This window comes from Ictalurus punctatus, chromosome 2 (assembly GCF_001660625.3).
Source record: "Ictalurus punctatus breed USDA103 chromosome 2, Coco_2.0, whole genome shotgun sequence".
NCBI classification, from domain to species: Eukaryota; Metazoa; Chordata; class Actinopteri; order Siluriformes; family Ictaluridae; genus Ictalurus; species Ictalurus punctatus.
Window position 1 is genome coordinate 5447182 of NC_030417.2, and position 21404 is coordinate 5468585.

Here is a 21404-nt window from a genome sequence, read left to right on the forward strand (position 1 = left end):
GTGACCCTCAGGACCGGAATCGCCCATCCCTGGTTTAGGAGATAATTTCACAGTTTCAGTGGCTCCATTATATTGTCTGGTATTTGTGTAAATAAAACATAAGGAATTTGTTTTTGGGGACTAGGTTTCTGATGGTCTAGGATTGGAGAGGAAGGATTTTAAATGTAATGATAATGTTTATATATTTGTTGTTTTATATGCAGGTTATTTCAAAAGTCACTACTGTATTATTGTGATGGGATTTCAGGTGCCAGCTTTTTATTTCAAAAAATCATTTCTTCTCTTGTCTTTTTGAACAGAGTGTATATCTATGTGTGTTTATTTCAGGAGTTTTAATAGAAATGAGGTATAGTAAATATCAAATGAAATGTAAACTTGCATTGATGAAGTTAATGTTTTTAGTAATTGTTTAAAAATGACCATGGTAAAACAGAGTTCCAAGGTATAAAAATATAGTTTATCTGTCATTTAACCAAACAATAACCAGTTTTGATACCTAAAAAAAGTTTATGTAGGCAGTTTTAGCAAAGGCCTTTACAGTCATTTATAATGTAAAATTGAACTAATGAAACGATGCCCCTGGACCTCCTTAAAACATTTTAAAGTACGTTTGTAAAGTTCTTGTGGGGCCCGTGCCCCTGTAGTGATCAAACTCTAGAAACGGCCCTGGTCAACATCATCATCTCACACGGATTCATTTACCCCGAGTCCGAGGACGTGGTGTGAATCATTTCCCCACCCCATACATCATGTAACAAACTGTGGTTGGTGGTTTTATGTGTCCATCAGACGGTCTCTTCCTTTCCATGTGAACTACAATGAGGCCCTTAATTCATGTGAAGCAAGCAGGTACTGCAGATATGCAGTGAAGGCCATCGTAATCACTGACAAAAACAATACGTAATGCTTGGCTGTGCTATTTCATTACTCGTTTTAACTTGTTACTGGAAAAGCTACACTATTTGTAAAGTACTGGAGCTACTGTCACACTACTGAAAAATGTAGTTAAGTTAGTAGTGTCACTACTTTTAGTTAGGTACTCCCCAATACTGCCATAGGCGAATACTTACTTTTAGCAGCCACTAAGCAGATGGTCAGTGTTATGCTGGGGAAGAATGCAGCTAAGCAACAAATTTTTATTTTTTTATTTTTTTATCAAAATACATGATTAAGTGCTGAGAATGTGTTCCAGCAGCTAATTAGCAGAGTTTAGGACAGTTGTTTTACAGAATTCATATAGAGTCCACAGAAAATTTCACATTCATTAAGTATGAGTGTGATGGAGAAATTGAGGAAAACTTTCTATTTTGCAGACCTTTTGAACGATTTCATGGTTTCCAATGACATCAGCAGGACAAAGTGTGTTGACCAGACTTATCACTTGATTCTGATCGTGACACTAACAAATGTATGACACCTGCAACAGAAACAGTCTCCCTCAAAAAGAACCCTCATGTTACTCCCCAGACACCGAGGCGCTACCCTCAAAGGAACAGGGCACCACCCAAAAGACTGGATACAACAATCAGCAGGACAAAGTGTGTTGGACTCAGCACTGATGGTTCTCGCTCTATGATGGAGCAACACAGTGGACTGGTGAAACAGGTCAGAGACTCGGCCCCACTGCTCACACACATACATTGCTGCATTCACAGAGAGGCATTAGCTGCTAAGAGAATGCCCACGGATTTAAAGACTGTTTTGGACGATGCTGACAGCAGCTGCTATGGCAACGAACCTACAGGCTTTGAAGTCACAGATACAGGACTACTTCCCTGGCAGAGAGAGCAGCAGAGCTGGATACAGAATAACTTTGCCAACCACATTAGTGGATATAATGCTAATGAAACCCTTCCAAGTGTTAATAAATGATGTAATCATTAATCAGTAATGATATAATCAGTCTATATTCATGAACACTACAGTGTTACCAAAATAAATCATAGATTAGACTCAAATCCAATCTGATAGCATTCCAAAGTTCAGGTCAGTCTGATACCCATATTCGGTATTTATTGCTATTTATAACTTGATTTTGACAAAATGACTTCTAGAGTAAAATCCTAAACCCTGGTAAATGGAGTAAACTTTTTTGTTACATATTTAACTATAATTCATTTGAACACTGATCAACTCTGTTTTCACTGAACATCAACTTTTATTGTGTATTTAAATATTTTACCTTTAACATGAAGCCTGATGTCTCTGTATTCCTTCTCAGTGCTGCACTTGTAGTCTACCGCATCCTCTTCTCTCAGGTCAGATATGAGCAGAGACAGATTAGCAGGAGAAATGTGATTAAACAGCTGAAGTCTGCCACGGTAGTGTTCATCATTTAACATTTCTGTCAGACGTGCTGTACTGTGGCTCCACCAGGTGAATTTCTGAGGTTTGATGTTCAGGTCAGAGCAGGAGCAGGGGAACAGCACTGAACCACCTTTGTGTCGTGTGATTTCTTTCGGAATATCAGCAGAGAGAGAACAGCCTACAGAAACAAACATACAAAAACTCACAATCTACTGAATACAATGTGAAGTACAACATTTCAAAATGAAATTTTAAGAAAAATACTTCAGTACATTTAATTCCAAAATCTTGAACCTACTACACGGCAAAATGCAGATCAGGAAAGTGAACTGAATTAGTAACGTAAAGTGGGCGGGGTTAACAGACTGAGGTAAATTCGTTGCCGTTAGCTTGGCCGGCTAAGGCATGATGGAGATCATAAAAAAGGTTTCAAACGCTGTGACAACTGTTTTCTTGTTTAAACCTTCAACAAGTTAACAATTTATTCGGGTATTGTTAAACAAGTCCTGTTTAATCAAAGTTTAATACTTAAAAAGAGCCGATGGGCTGTCTTCTGCCATTTTTTTTTCTGAGCTCGTCTGCACCAGTCCAGTTGCATTATGGGAATTTTGACTCGAGTAGTGTCCATTGGTTTCACACATTGCAAAATCTCACCGGAAGCAGTACACCATCCGGGTATTTCTCTCCTACTGAGAATTCGGACATAACTACTAGCCCTCTGGTGTACTGCTGTTCGTCTACTGTGTAGTAGGTAGTACACCATTTCAGACGCAGCCAGCGTGCTACAACTACACAATGTGCAGATTTCTTTAAACTGATCAGTTTCCAGTTTTTACAATTATTTATACACATTTCTCAATGCTATGTTCACTTCTTTAAAACTTTTTGAAGACGGTGGTCACTGACAGAGAGACAGCAGAAAAAAAGCAGGTGACTATGACATCTATTCAAGCCTTTATTAATGTTTATGTCAGTTGTAATGAAGGTATTATACAGGCGTCATGTAGCTCTATAAACACTACAGTGTTACCAAAATAAATCATAGATTAGATTGAGAAATATGTCAAATCCAATACCAGTCCAAGTACATTTATATTTATTTATTTAGCAGATGCTTTTATCCAAAACGAACTACAAATGAGGAAATACAAACAAAGTGATATATCAACCGGAGAACAATACAAGTAGTGCTACCATACAACAATTATAAGAGTTCTAGAGAAGCAAAGTGCACAGAGTAAAGGTGTAAGAGCCAGAGTAAGGTGTTTAAAAAAAATTAAAATAAAGTACTATAAATACTGAAACACTTCATACACGCCTCAAAACCAACTCATTCTACCAGATCACTAGTAAAGTCTCTCTCTCTCTCTCCCCTCTCTCTCTCTCTCTCTCTCTCTCTCTCTAACATACACCTGGAGTACACCAAAAATACACCCTGGATTATACACCATTCAACTACAGGAACCACATTTGAAATCAGCTGTTATTATTATTATTATTATTATTATTATTATTATTATTATTATTATTATTATTATTGTTATGTTATTATTATTATTTATTTTACAACAATTTTTAAAAAGATTTTTATTGAATTTATTTTACTGAATTGTGTCAAAGCAGTGAAAACTGATACATGAGTCAGTCTACATAGACCACTATTGTGATTTTTGAAAATGTGAATACAGTATGAATAATAAATAAATAAATAAATAAATAAATAAATAAATAAATAAATGCATGTAACTAATTGTAAAAAATAAAAACCTTGTATAAGGCATAATGCAGGAAGTGAAGATGGTCACTGACAGAGGGACAGCAGAAAAAGGTGTGAAATTCACACTCATCTATTTACAGCCAAGACCAGAATGAAGACGTGACAGTTACAAGTTACAGAAAAATAACTTTTCTATTATAGGGATCTATCACAGTCTGATTATCATAACACATGTTTGTGGAAGTCTATCGTGGCATGAACAAAGGAGATTTCTGTCTTTTGCAGTTTGCTAAAGGTCACGTGGACAAGCCAGAAGGCTATTGGAAAAATGTCTTGTGGACAGATGAGACCAAAATAGAATTTTTGGGTTAAATGAGAAGCGTTATGTTTGGAGAAAGGAAAACACTGCATTCCAGCATAAGAACCTTATCCCATCTGTGAAACATGGTGGTGGTAGTATCATGGTTTGGGGCTGTTTTGGTGCATCTGGTCCAGGATGACTTGCAATCATTCATGGAACAATGATTTCTGAATGATACCATCAAATTTTAAAGGAAAATGTCAGGATATCTGACCATGAACTGAATCTCATGAGAAAGTGGGTCATGCAGTAAGACAATGACCCTAAACACACAAGCCATTCTACCAAAGAACGGTTAAAGAAGAATAAAGTTAATGTTTTGGAATGGCCATGTAAAAGTCGTGACCTTAATCCGAGAGAGATGTTGTGGAAGGACCTGAAGCAAGCAGTTCATGTGAGGAAACCCACCAACATCCCAGAGCTGAAGCTGTTCTGTACTGAGGAACGGGCTAAAATTCCTCCAAGCCGATGTGCAGGACTGATCAACAGTTACTGCAAACGTTTATCTGCAGTTATTGCTGCACAAGGGGGTCACACCAGATTCTGAAAACGTTCTCATACTTTTGCCACATACTTATCTCACAGATATTTATTATTGGATCATTTTCCTCAATAAATAAATGACCAAGAATTATGTTTTTGTCTCATTTATTTAAATGGGTTCTCTTTATCTACTTTTAGGACTTGTGTGAAAATCTGATGATATTTTAGGTCATATTTATGCAGAAATATAGAAAATTCTAGAGGGTTCACTAACTTTCAAGCACCTGTGTGTGTGTGTGTGTGTGTGTGTGTGTGTGTGTGTGTGTGTGTGTGTGTTCTTGCGCTTTGTAATCACTAGACTAAAATTAGGCCTAGCTACGCCCCTGGTCTCAGCATGCTTGCACACACACAGGAAAGTGTGATTCTTGCACCTCTGCAAGTTATCTGGAGTCACAGTCGTGCACATAACTAGTGTTCTCATGTTAGAGCCAGTGTGAGACACTCAGCATGTCAGAGTAACCACATGATTGTGGCCAGGGCAGCATGGGGGCTGATGGGAGAATGGCCACTTCCTCTTTCTCTCAGCATCAGTTAACCGACATTGTGCCATGCACAGAGAATACTGAGTAATACTCCACACTCAACAACCACATGGTCATACATCCCTTACAATCTTTTTTTACACATGGTTACATACCTTTCACAACAATAAGGTCTCTTTTTCAAAACCCTTCTCGTCATCAACATGAAGCTCAGTACAGCAGTTACCCTCACATCCAACATGCACTAAAACCACCAAACACTTCATACACACTTCAAAATCAACTCATTCTACCAGAACACACTCCCCCCTACTCCCTCCACAGGAACACCTTATCATTCATAACACAATGACCTGAAAAACATTAATTAATATCAGGTAACACTGAAAACCCCAACAAGTCGACTTTACTCAAATGATAGAGTAAACTTGTTCCCTCAATCTAGGCCCAGTTGTATTGTACTGTGCCCAAGCACGTTTGCACCCCCCCCCCCCCCCCCCCACCCCCCCGCTGGCCTGCACTCTCAATGTGCTTAACGTTCCGGGCCTGAACACGCTTATGTTTTTACGATGCAGCTTTTTGTTTGATTTTCAGTGATTTTCAATTGTGCTGCACGTATCAGAAGATTTTACGGAGGAAGCTGACAGTCACATCACTGACATCATGCTTTGAGTTTCGTGCTCGGCAACGGTTAGCAATCACACTCGATGTGTACCATGCCCAAGTCCAGCTGAACTGTGCCCGAGCCCACCATTGGACTCAATCACCACTCCCAACTATTGCCATCTGACAGTATACTCCAGTGTCTACATGGAGGCAGCAGGAATGTTCGACTGGTAACAGGTGATTGTGGTTCAAAGCCACCTGGTCAGGAAGCAACAACACCAGATAGCCCTGCTCATCGCCAAAATCATGCAGCTGTCTGCTACACTAGCAGCGGCCAGCACCAAGACAGCGGCAACCTATCCCACGGCTCACCCTCTCATCACTCAACCAGAAAAGTATGCAGGTGACCCTGCTCAGTGTCAAGGGTTCCTACTCCAATCTTCTCTGTATTTCTCTGATCACCGTAAGGTGGATCACTTTATTAACCTTCTCAAAAGGGCAAGGAGTTAACCTGGATGACCGCAGTCTGGAACCAAGGAGGGGAACACGCTCCAGTAGGTAAAGAAATTATAGAGCATTCAACTGCAGGAAATGCACACACACATGCATGCACACAGACACAGTTATAACTAGGAGCAATTTATCTTGACCAGTCCACCTACTAGTGTATTTTAGGAGGTGGGAGGAAATGAGAGAACCCAGAGGAAACCCACATGGACATAGGGAGAACAAGCACAGAAACTCCACACAGACAGAAGCCCGAGCTCAGGACTGAAGCAGGGACCCTGGAGCTGTGAGGAGACAACGCTACCCACTGCATCACCACACTGCTCATAGATCCACAGAGTTCCCCTTTTGTATAGATGGTAATGAATCAAAAACACAACAGTTGTGTAACGCTAAACTGGAAATCAGCTGTTATTATTAATTTTTAAATCAATTGATATCTTTTACAACAATTTATTTATAAGTAATGAGAGTGACACAGTTCAGTCCACATAGACCACTGTTGAGTTTTGAAAATGTGAACACAGCATCGATAAAGCCATGTCACTAACTGTAAAAAAAACAAACAAAAAAACACACACACAATAAAAAACATCTCTCTCAATATATATATATATATATATATATATATATATATATATATATATATATAAGGCATGATGCAGGAAGTGAAGATGGTTGCTGACAGAGGGACAGCAGAAAAAGGTGTGAAATTTGCACGCATCTATTTATAGCTAAGGCCAGAATGAAGAAGTAACGTACAGGTTACAGGAAAATAACTTTTCTATTCCACTTTATATGAGTTATTATAGATACATTCACTAAGACAGAGATTGTGAGAGATGTAATTCAGTAAATGTGTAAAAACATACACTGTAAGTATTATAGGGATGTAAAATAATCTCACAGTAGATTCCTCCTTATTCATTCACCCACCTCTCTTCATCAGTACATTTTAGACTGAAGTTAATCAGGAAGAAAAAATCCACATGATCAAAGCTGAACAGGTCTAAATAAGGAGCTTATAACACAAGGCATGACGTGTATGTTTACCTTGTGTATAAAGATTACTGCTGTCTTTGGACAATTTGGCTGTTCAGGAACAGGGCTGAACTACGGCCTACTGTAAACCCAGTCTGGACAGAAACCACTTGAACTAAACAGAAAGCAGCTGAACTAAGAACTGGCTAATATTCTCTCTCCTTTCTGTAATAGAAAATAGAAAATAACTTCACTCACCTGCAGCGACGTGAAAGACAACAGATAAAAGATACAAACACTTCATTGTTACTGATTCTTCTGCACACACACACACACACACACACACACACACACACACACACACACACACACACACACCTGTCCCTCAAAATGAAAATCACACATACACACACTCTGTCAAACTGCCTGAGGGTCTCTCTGTTATATAGTGTGGTTACCAGGAAACCACAACAACTGCTGTCTCATTTTTTTTTGAAGATCTCTTTCATCACTCTCTCCATGACTCAATGTAATGATAATGATAATTATGTGGTCTTTATTGATCACATATACACTACAGCACAGTGAAATTCTTTTCTTTGCATATCCCAACATGTCACAAAGCTGGGGTCAGACATGATACAGCACTCCTGGAGCAGAGAGGGTTAATGGCCTTGCTCAAGGGCCCAACAGTAGCAGCTTGGCAGTACTGGGGCTTGAACCCCCAACCTTCTGATCAGTCACTCAGAGCCTTAACCGCCAAGCCACCACTGCCCCAATTTACTTTTTATATGCACTATTAATATTTATTCATAGTTTCTCATGTAGTGGTTTTATCTTACTTCATAGTGTCAGCATTGTTATAGGCATCATTTCATAGGTATCATTTTCTTAATGCATGCATGTAGCCTTTTCTTTATATTAAATTTTTACCTAAATAAACAAATGAATGCATTCTTAGTGTTCTGACTTTGTACAGTTTTCTCCTCACATTAATCTTGATCTTAATAGCAGTTTCTATACTTTATGAGCTCAAATGAAATTTGTTAGATGACCCCTATGAAGCCTGAGGGACCGAGTCAACACACCAGTAGACGGCAGTGAGCTATGGCTAAGCGACTAAATAGGGACATTTTGTGCCATAATGCGGCTACTACAGCTGGTCTACAGATAATTGCTCATTAGAGATCTAAATCTACATCCAGATTTCTGCAGAAAGAAGAAAAAAAGGCCTTTATTGTCTCATTTAGGGCTAATGTAAGGTGGAGTAAATGTAAATATCACAATATATATCACCCTTTTAAGCTTACTCCTGTGTGTCTCATTCCTGGCTACTTCGGACACAGTATACTCATTTACTCCATCTTACATGTGTATATATGTACATCACAAATAAACCAGGAAAAGGTCAGGGTGGACCAAGGCCAAAACAACAACAAACAAACAAACAAAAAACACAAACATTTAAAATAAAATAAAACATTTAAAACTCTATAAATCTCACATCAGTACCAGCATTGTTATCTGTCTTAGGCATCATTTTCTTAATGCTTGCATGTAGACTTTTCTTTAGATGAAATTTTACCTAAATAAACAAATTAATGCACTATAAATTACTCTAAGTGTTTTGAATGTGTACAGTTTCTCCTTGCATTAGGCGGATTGGCATGTCCAAAATGTCCGTAGTATATGAATGAGTGTGCACGGAAGGAGCCTCCTCTGGCACACCCTGGGCAACGTTCTGTATCATACTGCTGAATGGCTAATCCTTCCCCACCACGATGGTTCCACTATGAAGTGGAAACTCGACACGAAAAGAAGAATGTTTCTATACTTTATGAGCTCAAGTTCCATTTGTTAGATGACCCCTAGGAAGCCTGAGGGACCAAGTCAAGACAACAGTAGACGGTAGTGAGCCATGGCTAAGCGGCTAGGTAGCGACATCTTGTGCCATAAAGCTGCTACTACAGCAGGTCTGCAAATAATTGCTCATTAGAGATCTAAATCTACTTCCAGATTTCAACAAAAAGAAGAAAAAAGTCCTTTATTGACTCATTAACATATATTGGATAATAGAATTAGTTTCCTTTGCATATCCCAGCTTGGTAGGAATTTGGGATAGAGTTGTAAATCTGCTTTGTGACTATTGCTATTCTTAAATGTCCTCTATAAATAACATTCAGTTGAATTAAATATGACAATTTACTAAGTGAAGATTCGGCTGCATTACTTTCTAGCTCTGACAGACCAGTTTTAGAAGAAGTTTGTAACAGGTAATAAAATCATTTCAAATCAAGTCTGTTAGATTAATATTTATCTGCAGCATCAGTATAGTGTTGTAAAGATTTGGGACACAGGTTTATTTAAACAAAGTACAAACTAAAAAAAAAAAAAAAAAACACAGTCAAGGCAAGATTTTTTTTTAAACCCAACAAACAAACAAAAAACCTCTCAGAAAATTAGAAATGTGCAAAACAAGAATCTAGCATGCCGAATACATCAGATAATAACTACTCAGTAAAACAAATGGAGTAAAAACTATGGAGTAAAAACACAAATTATAAGTGAGAACCAATCAGGGGAAAGACAAGACAGGTGTGTACCGAAAATCAGAGGAACCAAGGAAGAAATTCATACTATGAGAAAGGATGCCCTCTGCTGGTCTGGTAGGGAATTGTCTGAGGTGACAAAGAAAGTGATCTTTTCTATTTTTAATGACTCTTCTTTGTCACAGTATCAATGTAAATTTTGCAAAATCCCATACTCGTGTTTTTCTATTTCTATGTAGTGTTTTATTCTGATGAGAATAAAGAATGACACGAATGTACTTTTATCAGTTTATAGCTACATTTAATTACATTTAATGTTGTGGAACATCTGCAAAACAAGTTCCTGTTATCATTTACATTATATCAACTACCTGCTGAAAAATACAGCCTGTTCTGACCAGTTTCAGCTACCAAAACACAGTCAGAACTGCTCAATCTTGTAGACCATCGTTACTAGCTGCTAAGTGCTCATAGAGCAGGTGTGTCAAACTCATTTTCACCGAGGGCCACATTAACAGTATGAATGTAACAAAATGCAATGTCATTTAAAATAAATTAAATGACACCTTATTATATTGTTAAATAATCGTTACTGTAGTTATTATGTATTCAACTTACAAATATTACATATGCATTTGCACAGATGTAAAAATAAATGTTCAGCTTGAAAATCACATTACTTGAATCAGTGTTTAAAGTATTTAAGCAAATAAAGAAAAATATTATAAACAAGTTATGATATTAACCCTTAAATTCATTCGGGGGGGGGGGGGGGGGGGGCACAACCAACATGTATTACAGATGTAGCATTTTACAAAAAGAACAACAGCAATGAGGTGATGCTGCTTGTCCTTGAACACATCAAGTAGATCCGTCCTCACCCTGAGACACCATCTCACACACATCCTCATTCACAGATCATGTTCTGGAAATAACAAACACAAAACAAAATGCTCCTACTCAGCCACCTTACTTCTGTATGGTATGGCATATCTCCATGCTCTGAGCCCCCCTCCTGCAGGAACAGCTGGAACTGGCGGTGATTCAGGCCACGCGCCCGAATAAAGATCACTGTTTTCATGACCATGGTCATAATATCGTCCAGCTCCAGAACCTTTCCACACAGAGCTTCTTAATGGATGATGCAGTGATACGTAATCAGGGGCGTGTGACAGTTACTTTTTTGCAATTTCTCCTTTATTAGTCCAACCAAGCCTGTTTTTCCTCCACACATCGTAGGTGCACCATCTGTACTTAGTCCCACCAACTTTTCCCACAGCAATTTATTTTTACTTACGGACTTCTCCACTGCATCAAAAATATCCCGGCCCGTTGTGGTCCCATGCATGGCAGCTACATCCAAGAGTTCCTCAGTGACACAGAGGTCCGGCTTCACGCCTCTAATAAAAATGGACAGATGCACTGTATCCATGTTGTCTGTGCTTTCATCCACAGCTAATGAAAAAGATAGACAGCTGTGTGTCTCTTCGGCCAGCTGTGTTACTAAATTTCCTGCTAATTCCACATTCTGCTGCGACTGCAGTTTGCCTTTAATTCTGCTGCAATTCTTTATTTTTCTTGGAGGCTAAATTGACCATACTTAGCTCCGTGTTTGGTGTCAAAATGCCGACGTAGATAGTACTCTTTTTCACGACTGACACCGCCTCATAACACAAAAGACATACTGGTTTTTCACCTTGAACTACAAACATGTATTTGTTCTCCCATGGTTCGTGAAACTGCCTTCCTTGTGCATCAGTTTTTCTCTTCTTGGACATGTTGAAATTAATTTGTGAGATTTCTCAATTCCAAATCGCTTTCACGTGCTGCAGATATAGTTTATGTGGCCCTCAGTATGATTTTTTTCTCCTTCGATTCTGAGAAATAAAGTTTTATTCATATGTTTTGGATATGCTTTTAGAATACTCCTGTCATGTTCCCGTTTTACATGTTCTAGAACATAATTAGATTAACAGCCCGTGTCATTACGTCACCGCGCCACGTTCCCTCCAGAATGTCATGTATCAACATACAGTTCGTCTTCTTTATGGTACCGTATACAGTTTGGGGTGTTTTTATTTAATTTGTTTAGGAACGCTTTAAGTGCAGTTAATTATTTGTCAGGCTGTGCGTGCTAATAGACAACTGCTTGAAGCCGTGGGCTGCGTCTCAAACCACATACTTACCATCTATATAGTAGCTGAGATACATGTATTTTTCCCCACTACAGGCCTATAGTAGGTAAGGACGCGGTTTGGGACGCAGCCGAACTCTCTTGTTCGCCGTAAAATGTTGAGAACTGCCGTGTGTCATCGTGTCCTGTCGCAAAATGCGGTGAACGCTCTCACACAACATTCATGATGTGATTAAGGTAGTTACATGTCTGTAATACACGTCCATAATGTGACTAAAACAGGAGTACTCCACCTGTCTTAATTCTATTAGAGCTTAATTCGAGTATGACCTTATTTAGATTAAGGTAAGTAAAAATTGCTGTTTACTTGGTAGTGTCTTAATCAAAGTATGGTCTTAATCGGGTTAAGAGTGGATTATTGTTGTCCGTGTAAACGCAGCTAGTATGAGACGCCTAGGGGTGTGACAACTCGTCGGTATTTTATGAGTTGGGAATGAGAACAGCAAAAACGTATGCACCTATCACGTTCTCACAGGCCAGATAAAATGACATGGTGGGCCACATTTGGCCCGCAGACCTTGAGTTTGACACGTGTCATAGAGCATTAATGTAAACCTGTGATTTAAATTACAGAAAATTTGTTATAGAAAATGAATCACCAATCAAATTAGAGAATTCAACACATATCATAACCACAATACAGGAACATAATTAAATCAATCAGCATTTATTTCTATAGCACATTTAAAAACAACACAAGCTGACCAAAGTGCTTAATATGTAGGGGAGGATATTCCAGAGCCGTGGTGCTGCCACCGAGAAGGCACAATCTCCTTTAGTTTTCAATCGAGATTTTGGGATATTCAAAAGGAAACTGTGAGATGATCTTAGGGGTCTAGCAGCACAATGATGCTGTAACAGGCTGGTAATATATTCTGGAGCAAGTCCGTGTAAACTTTTAACAACCATAAACAAGATCTTGTATTGCACTCTAAAATCAACAGGAAGAAAGTGTAGAGAAGCCAGTGTAGAGAAACCAGTGTAGAGAAACCAGTGTAGAGAAGCCAGCACTGCAGAGATACTGGAGCATTTCCTCGTTCCAGTCAACAGTTTGTCCACTGCATTTTGCACCAACTGTACCAACTGAACTGTATTCGTGAAAGCATATTTTTAGACAACCCCAGACATAAAGAATTACAGTAATCCAGTCTGGATGAAATAGTATCATGAATCTCAGTGTCCCTATCATAGAAAGACAAGGTGCTTTTCAATTGGGCAATGCTCCTTATTGAAAAATAATTGTTTTTTTTCACATTTCAGCTCAGAATCAAAAATCACACCAGGGTTCCTCACCTAACATTCCTAAAATTGGTGGCTAAAGAGCCCAGATGTAGAGAAAGCTGTTTGGCTAACTTTGATGGACCAAAAAACACCACCAGATTTTGACTCATTAAGCTACAAAAAAAATGGATGCCATCCACACCTTTATTTCATCCTGTCATGTAATGAGATTTAGGACGGATGCAATCACAGTTAAGAGCTTTATTGAAGAGCATATATTCCTGAGGGCAAGGCAAAAACAGCAACAAAGACAGGCAGAGGTCAGGCAATCAGATAAATGGGCTAGATCAGGTAAGGCAGAAATCAAGGTCAAGGGAACAAACAATGTAAAAAAAAAAAGAGAAAGAATAACAACACAAAAGCATGGCTTTGTAAATGACAGAGACAATAGCAACTGAGCATATTACTTCACAAGAACATTGTGATTGAGCAGTCTCTTTTATAGTGTGGTGTGATTGTGAGTGTGATTGAGAACAGGTGTGTCTGAATAATGTTCTGAGAAGGTGAACTGTGTGTGGGAAGTGTAGTCCATGACAGCCATGTTTGTAGGCCGCAGTGCAGGATGGGAAATGTAGTCATTGTTTTGTTGTGACATGACACATCCAAATAATCAAGCAGAGATGCAAGTTGGGAGTTATCATTACATTTCAGAGGCAGATGCAAATGGGTATTATCTGCATAACAATGATATGCTACATTGTGTTCTTGACAGATTAATCCCAAAGGGAGCATATATAGAGAAAACAGCAAGGGCCAAGACAAGAGCCTTGAGGAACCCCAGATGAGATAGTCTGAGAGCAGGAAATAGAGCTCACTAATTCCACAGCAAAGGTTCTCCCATATAAACAGGATGAGAATCAGTTTAGGGCATGCCCGTTAATATGAAAAAAAAAAGGCTGCACCAGTGCATGCTTAAAATATAATAGGACCAGCCCCTCTAGCAAACGCTGATTCACTATAGACAGGATCATGGAACCCACTACATCCCAGACCTGAGTTAACAAATGGGTGGAATAATTTAGAGTGAACAATAAGCTGGTTTAAGATGTTGAATAAATTTCTAACAGACGAAGTAACAGGCTCAAACACAGCCAAATGGACAGAGGTAAGAGAGTCCGGAGAGGTTTGAAGATGTCCAGGATCTAGGACAGAATTATAGATATAGCTCTAACAGCAGTAATCTTATCCATAAAAAAAATACATAATGTTTTCACAACTTCTCCCAGAGTTATCAACAACAGTGTGACCTACAGGATTCAGGACTGCATTTGTTACCCAAAATAAACATTTGGACTATGGTGATTCTGAGAGCTTGAGTCAGAAAAATACCTCACCCTGACCGATTTAACAAACTGTTGATAAGAAACCATACAGTCTCTGAGTATCTCAAATAAGACCTGGAGCCTGTCATTTTTCCATTTGCTCTCTGCTTGTCTAAACTTTTGACTGAAAAACAGACTCTCTTCATTAAGCCAGGGCTGTGATATAGCTTTTGACTTTACCTGTTTAAATGGAGCTATACAATCCAAAGTATCATTACACACAGTGTTAAAGGCGACCACCAAGTCATCTAAACCCTGATGGGATGGACAACGATCAACGACTAGTGCCTGCCAATGGGAATTATACACCTCTGAAAACTTAGAGGCCGACCAAGCATTTATGGACCGAGTACGATGGCCAACTGACTCGGGGCCCCGAGTAAGCCCAGAGAGAGTCACATTAAACATAATAAAAATTATCTGAGAGCTCAATGTTTTCTATAGCCAGCTCACACAATGGGATGCCCCAGGACAGTACTGGCATAAAGTTGGATTGACGTTGGTTATTTGCAGATATGCAGAAATTAAGGAACCTTCTCTAAAGTTACATGCGACACTGTTATAAACATTTCTAACTTCTATAGCATTTGAATGGAATGACTTACAGTCACACAACCAACTGTAAAGTGTTCATCTAGGTGTCAGCTATAAAGCACACCTTTTAGATTTTTTTTCATATTTATTAAAATAAACTATTAAATCATATGTAAAAATTGCCATGCAATTCACTACTGAATGAGCTCATATACAAAATAAATCATAATCTAATGCTCCAAGAATGTTTCTGAACACTATCACTACTTTGAACAAGAGAATTAGGCTGTAATAATGTGGACTATTTTACATGTAAAACATGTCGCATTACATTCGTCTTGCATTCTAAAAACTTTCACATAAGAATGTTGTAAACTGGGACAAAGGGTGCCTCTCGTTATCCATGACATTGTTAAATCTCCGGCTCTCAGACTCTCACTGAACAGAGCAGACGCAGAGAGAGGTGAGATTGCAGCGGGAAAGCAACACCTCGTGCTTGCAGGAAAGTACTGGCCACATTTGGAAAGTTGCTAAGATTTGTCCAAAAAGTTGCTAGATCTGTCGTTAGGCTGTGTTTTTTTTTTTTTCTTGCTGCAAAAAAGTGGCTAAAGGGGTCTGAAAAGTCGCTCCATCTCTCCCCAGCAAAAAGAAAATGCAGAGGGAGAGGGAAGGCGGGGTTTTTCATTTATGCGCATTCTATTTGAAAAGTAATAAAATACACAGAGAACCCAAATGATGTCCCGTCTGTGTTTTTTTTCTTGAAAACAATTTGCGCCCCCATTCCGATCTCTCCACACCCCCCTGGTGGAGAACCACTGTGTTACAGGAATGAAACAGAAATACCGTATACTAATAATCCAGTACTAATAATCCAGTATACTCCATCATTACATAAAACTGTCTGTGATTATAAGAATGTGACATTTACCTCAGATAAATATGTAAGGAATAATATTGAAATTTGTCAGGTTTTTGTCCTTAAAACGCTCGTGTGTGTGGAACTAATTTATTACGCATCCCATCTCAAGCCTACATTGCTAATTCCAAAACATCATTTTAGAGCTAGTAACAGAGGATTGATCCATTGATATGAAATTATTGGAAAGGGAGAGCAAGAGCGAGAGAGTTAGAGAGAGAGAGAGAGTGAATGAGAGAGACATGATTATATAAAAATAGTACAAATATATAAAGAAATATCAATAAGCCTCCTTGTTCACAGGGTTTATTCGTTTTTTATTACTGCCGAAAAAATAACAAATAAATAAATAAACATTGATACTTGGTCACCGGCTTTTCTGTCTCACTGCAATCACACATTCTCTCTCTCTCTCTCTCTCTCTCTCTCTCTCTCTCTCTCTCTCTCTCTCTCTCTCTCTCTCTCTCTCTCTCTCTCTCTCCCAATAACTGCATATCAGTGGTTCAATCCTCCTCTTTGCCTTGTGGCCGCATTACAATCTCGGGTGCATGTTATTTTTACAATAATTCAACGGCTCGTAGTCAGTTATTACTTATTTGTGGAGAATCGATATTTTCTATCATGTTATTTGTTGTTAAATGTGTGTGCTGTGGTGGACAGTAGGCTAACTTTTCCGTTATTTCAGTTATTTTGGTGAAGTGATATCGAACTGTAATGCGGTCACGACCTGACTGGAACTACTTTAGCTGTGCATTTACTGAAAAATAATCGCATGCCTCAGAACGTTTGTCAGCCAATCAGAATCGAGGATTCTACTGCACTGTGGTATAAGTATGTATTTTCACTACACATATAGACTCACATATACAAGTACAACATCAATCAAGCACTGAAAAAAAGTGATCCACTTTTCAAATGATTTCTTCATTCCTGCATGAACAAAATATATATTACACCAACACAATTTCACTCTTTCAGTTTACATTCTTTTGCAAATAACTGTGTTGATGTAATTATTTTATTCGTGTGAATATGCTGTACACATTTGAATCATGTAAATGAAGCACATCACTTTTCAGTAAATGCATTATTAATAAAAGCATGTAACTAATTGTGAAAAAAAGTGAACAAATTGTAAGGAGTGTTAGGGGGAAAGAATAGAAATACACGTTCAGTTCAGGCAGATTCAACAATCCTCCTTTTTTATTCTTACTCAAAGTTTTAAAAAAGTCACAAACAAGAACTTCTCTAGCAGTCTATTTATGCAAAAGTCTCCTAGAGCATTTATTTCTTAATCTCATATACGTAAGAATGGTACACATAAGATATACAATAACATTCAAAATATAATTTGCAAGATTATCCATCAGCAGTTTTTAATGATTAATAGACAAAGTGAATGCAGAACAATACCCTTAGCTAATATAAATGAAGGTGAACAGAACACAATTATCTGGAACCCACCACCCCCCCACACACACGCATGTATATGTCTGAATCTGATTTTTTAAATAGCAAAATTTCACATACTTACAAAAAAATCCAACAATAAAGAGTGAGGCTTGCGCTAGGCCATGGTGTGTATTTAATATATGTTTTCAGCATTATTCTATAATATCTGAGAATGTGTCTATATTTATTTTGGATTAGACTGTTATAATGCTGCTATGTTCAGTTTTCTCTCCAGCGTTGATCTGAACTCGTGCTGCTCCGGCTGTGTTCATGTGTTATTTAGTACAGAAAGTGACAAGGTCAGGTTTAGTCTGTGGAAAGACAGAACATGAAAATTACACATATAACACACAAACAGTGACAATACTGTGGCTGTTGGTGTTGACTCTAAGAAGCAAGTAAAATCCTGTAAAGACGACAAAAATCTCCAAATCTGACTTCTTTCTTTACACCATGTGTTGTTCTGATAGAAGCAGCAGAAGTTATTTTCCTATAACTCACTGTTCAATGAGAGCATGTGTGTTACATGTGTGTAATCTGTAATAACTGTTATTTTACGTGTACTAACCCCATCCTTCGGCTTTCCCTCACAGTCCTGATGTCCTTCAGTAATCACGTCCTGTCCACATCTTCGTCCTAAAGAGAAAAGACCTCAGAAATCACACCTCTAGTGGTTTGTAAGTGGTTTCTCTAGTAAGGTGAGGAGACATGCTGTGCTGTTTGAACTCACACACAATAATACTGAATAAAAAAAAAAACCAAAGAGCCATGTTTAAAGCTTTATTTTTGCAGTACTGATGAGTGAAAGTAAACATTTACTTATTTGGATCAGAATACTTGTGAACAAACAGAGAGACAGACTGACTGATTGACTGCCTTCACCGTGATCTGATCCCTAAGGGAAAATTTCAACAAAATGTATTGGCAAAACATTTAGTTCTTTCAGCATGAACTGAATGATGTGGTTAACTTCATGTAAATCCATGTTCATGTAAATGTGTGAGTTTGATCACAAATTCTTCATTTAATCTCCAAATCTGATTTCATATTCTGAATTGTGAGACCAAAATAGTGAGTTAAATACCCAAGGATTTAATCTGAAAGTGAAATTGCATCAAGTAACAGTTAAAAAAACTATGCTGTGTGTGTGTCTGTGTGTGTTATTGTTGTGCTTCTGCTTCCCCAACAAATAAATGAGTGTCAGCAGCAACAAAACCACACAAATCCAGAAAACTGTGTAATAAAAAACATCCAAAAATATTAATAAATGTAATAATACAGTATTTTTTCATTGCTGATGAAAAGTTTTGGCACCTGGAGGGAGGCTGCTGTGTGTTTGCTGTTTATCTTGTTCCAGTGTTGTTGAGGATGATGCAGGTGGAGAGTTTGTTGGTTTACTCTGAGGCGGTTCTGATGGACGTGTTGTGTCTGTTTTCCTCGAGTGTGTTGAAGTTTCTCTTCTTCCTACTGAAAAGACAAAACTTATTAAAACTAATGACTGTTTTTATCACTGTTAGTAATATGGCACATGGCACTGGAGTGAAGCATGCTCACAGTCATTAATGAAAACATGTACCTTTAACAGATAATCTAAAAACTCTTCTATCGTCCTGTACAGAACATCTGTAGAGTCCCTGGTCCTCTTCAGTCAGGTCTGATATGAGTAGAGAGAGGTCTCCTGGAGCGTTGTTACTGACCAGTTTGACTCTGTTTCTGTGATGTCCAGTCTGTTCAGGGTAAATTTCCTGAAAGTGATCGATTCCAGTTGCTGGTATTGAAAACTCCCATTTTACAGACTTTGGTTTGTCCTGTAGGTCAGTGCAGACGCAGGGCAGAACTACAGACTCTCCTGTGAACACAGTCACACCCTCTACCCCTGTCTTCTTCACCAGCTCACAGCCTGTAAACATAACATTTACAGTCAATAATAGAAGTACTGCAATTATTAATATTCCGTGCTTGTAAATCACAATATTTTCTGCTGCAGACCAGAAGAGATTTTTAAAGGATGAGCCAATCACCTGTTTAAATTCTCTACATGAATCCAGTATCAGGACTCTGATACCCAACACTGAACCTATACTGGGTTATTTTTATTTTAATTACTGATAAATCTTTAATAATCTTTAGTATTGGCTTTATTTATTTTATTTCAGCTAATGATGCTCTTTCAACTGGAAATAATAATCCCAATTAATATACTTCACCTTGCATAAAAACAAAAAGTAGTTATTATAATACATGTTCATGACATGTATCTTATCTTATAAATAAAGCTAAGACATTACTTAAGGGACATCTTCATAGGGCTACATGACACCTACATAAACCCTTCATAACAACTGACATGAACCTAAATAAATATTTATAAAGATATGTATTTAAAAGACTTCCTAAAGCATCAGCTGATGTACAGACTGTGTTTATCAATGTTCATGTTAAGTTGATATAACGTGTAGTGTAGTGAAACATTTCTGTACACCAGTGCTTCCCAAACTGGGGCCGAGGCTAAATCAATCTAATTAAATCAAAATAATTCAAATATTTCTGATAATATCAGTTTGAAATATCAAAACTAATATTATTTTCATTATAGCGAGGTGAGATACGTTGCTTGTTTCTAATCGTATTAAGTTACTTATTACGATTTCAGTCACTCAGACAATTACCCGCCTATTCCAAAATGCATGGAAGGCTGCTTGATACAAGAGTAGTGGAGTACGACAGTGCATCTTCATTATGACTCAGCATTACGATTGCATACGATGAGCATTACACTCAGAGGTTCAACTACTTTTTTTTAATACTGCTCGAAGTGCACAGCAACACGAGGGGTTTAAATAACAAACACAATCAAACTAAAACACAGACACCTCTAGTAAATCAAGACACACCCTCGAACATAAACCAATGCTTAAACAGGGGGAGAGCCAAAACAAACAAAGGCGCATGTCCATATACAAGAGTCTCGTGCACGCGCGCTCTCTAAAGCCGCTCGTGCATGTCGACGCCGCAGTACCATCTGCTGGCGGGAGCGTAACAGAGGTAATCACTCAAAAATAATTATGAAAATTAGAAACAGTCAAGCAACCAACTTTGTAATTATTGGACCACTTGAGATGGCATGACGCATTAGGTATTGTCAGTAAAATGGTAAATGGAGAACTTATATATTGCTTTTAATCCAAAGCGCTTTACACTGTGTCTCTTTCACCCATTCACACATACACTCGCACACCAATGGTAGCAGAACTGCCATGCAAGGCGCTAACTTGCCATCAGGAGCAACTCGGGGTTCAGTGTCTTGCCCAAGGACACTTCGGCATGTGGAGTCATGTGGGCCAGGAATCGAAGTGCCAACCCTACGATTAGTGGACGACTCCCTCTACCACCTGAGCCACAGCTGCCCCAAAAACCTGCTGCATCAGACTATTGGACTGTTCTTTACTAAGTTCTTAACTGACTAAATTTACACCGTCCTTCAATTTAAATTATGTCATAATGCCATTTAAACATTGTTTTTCAAAACAGTTATGAATTTTTATGCAACACATTTGTGAACTGTATGCCCCTGTAGCTTCTCTTACAGATTTTTATGTCATATAATTGTATGCAGAGTTTTGTATTTAGATACAATATATTTGTAAACAGA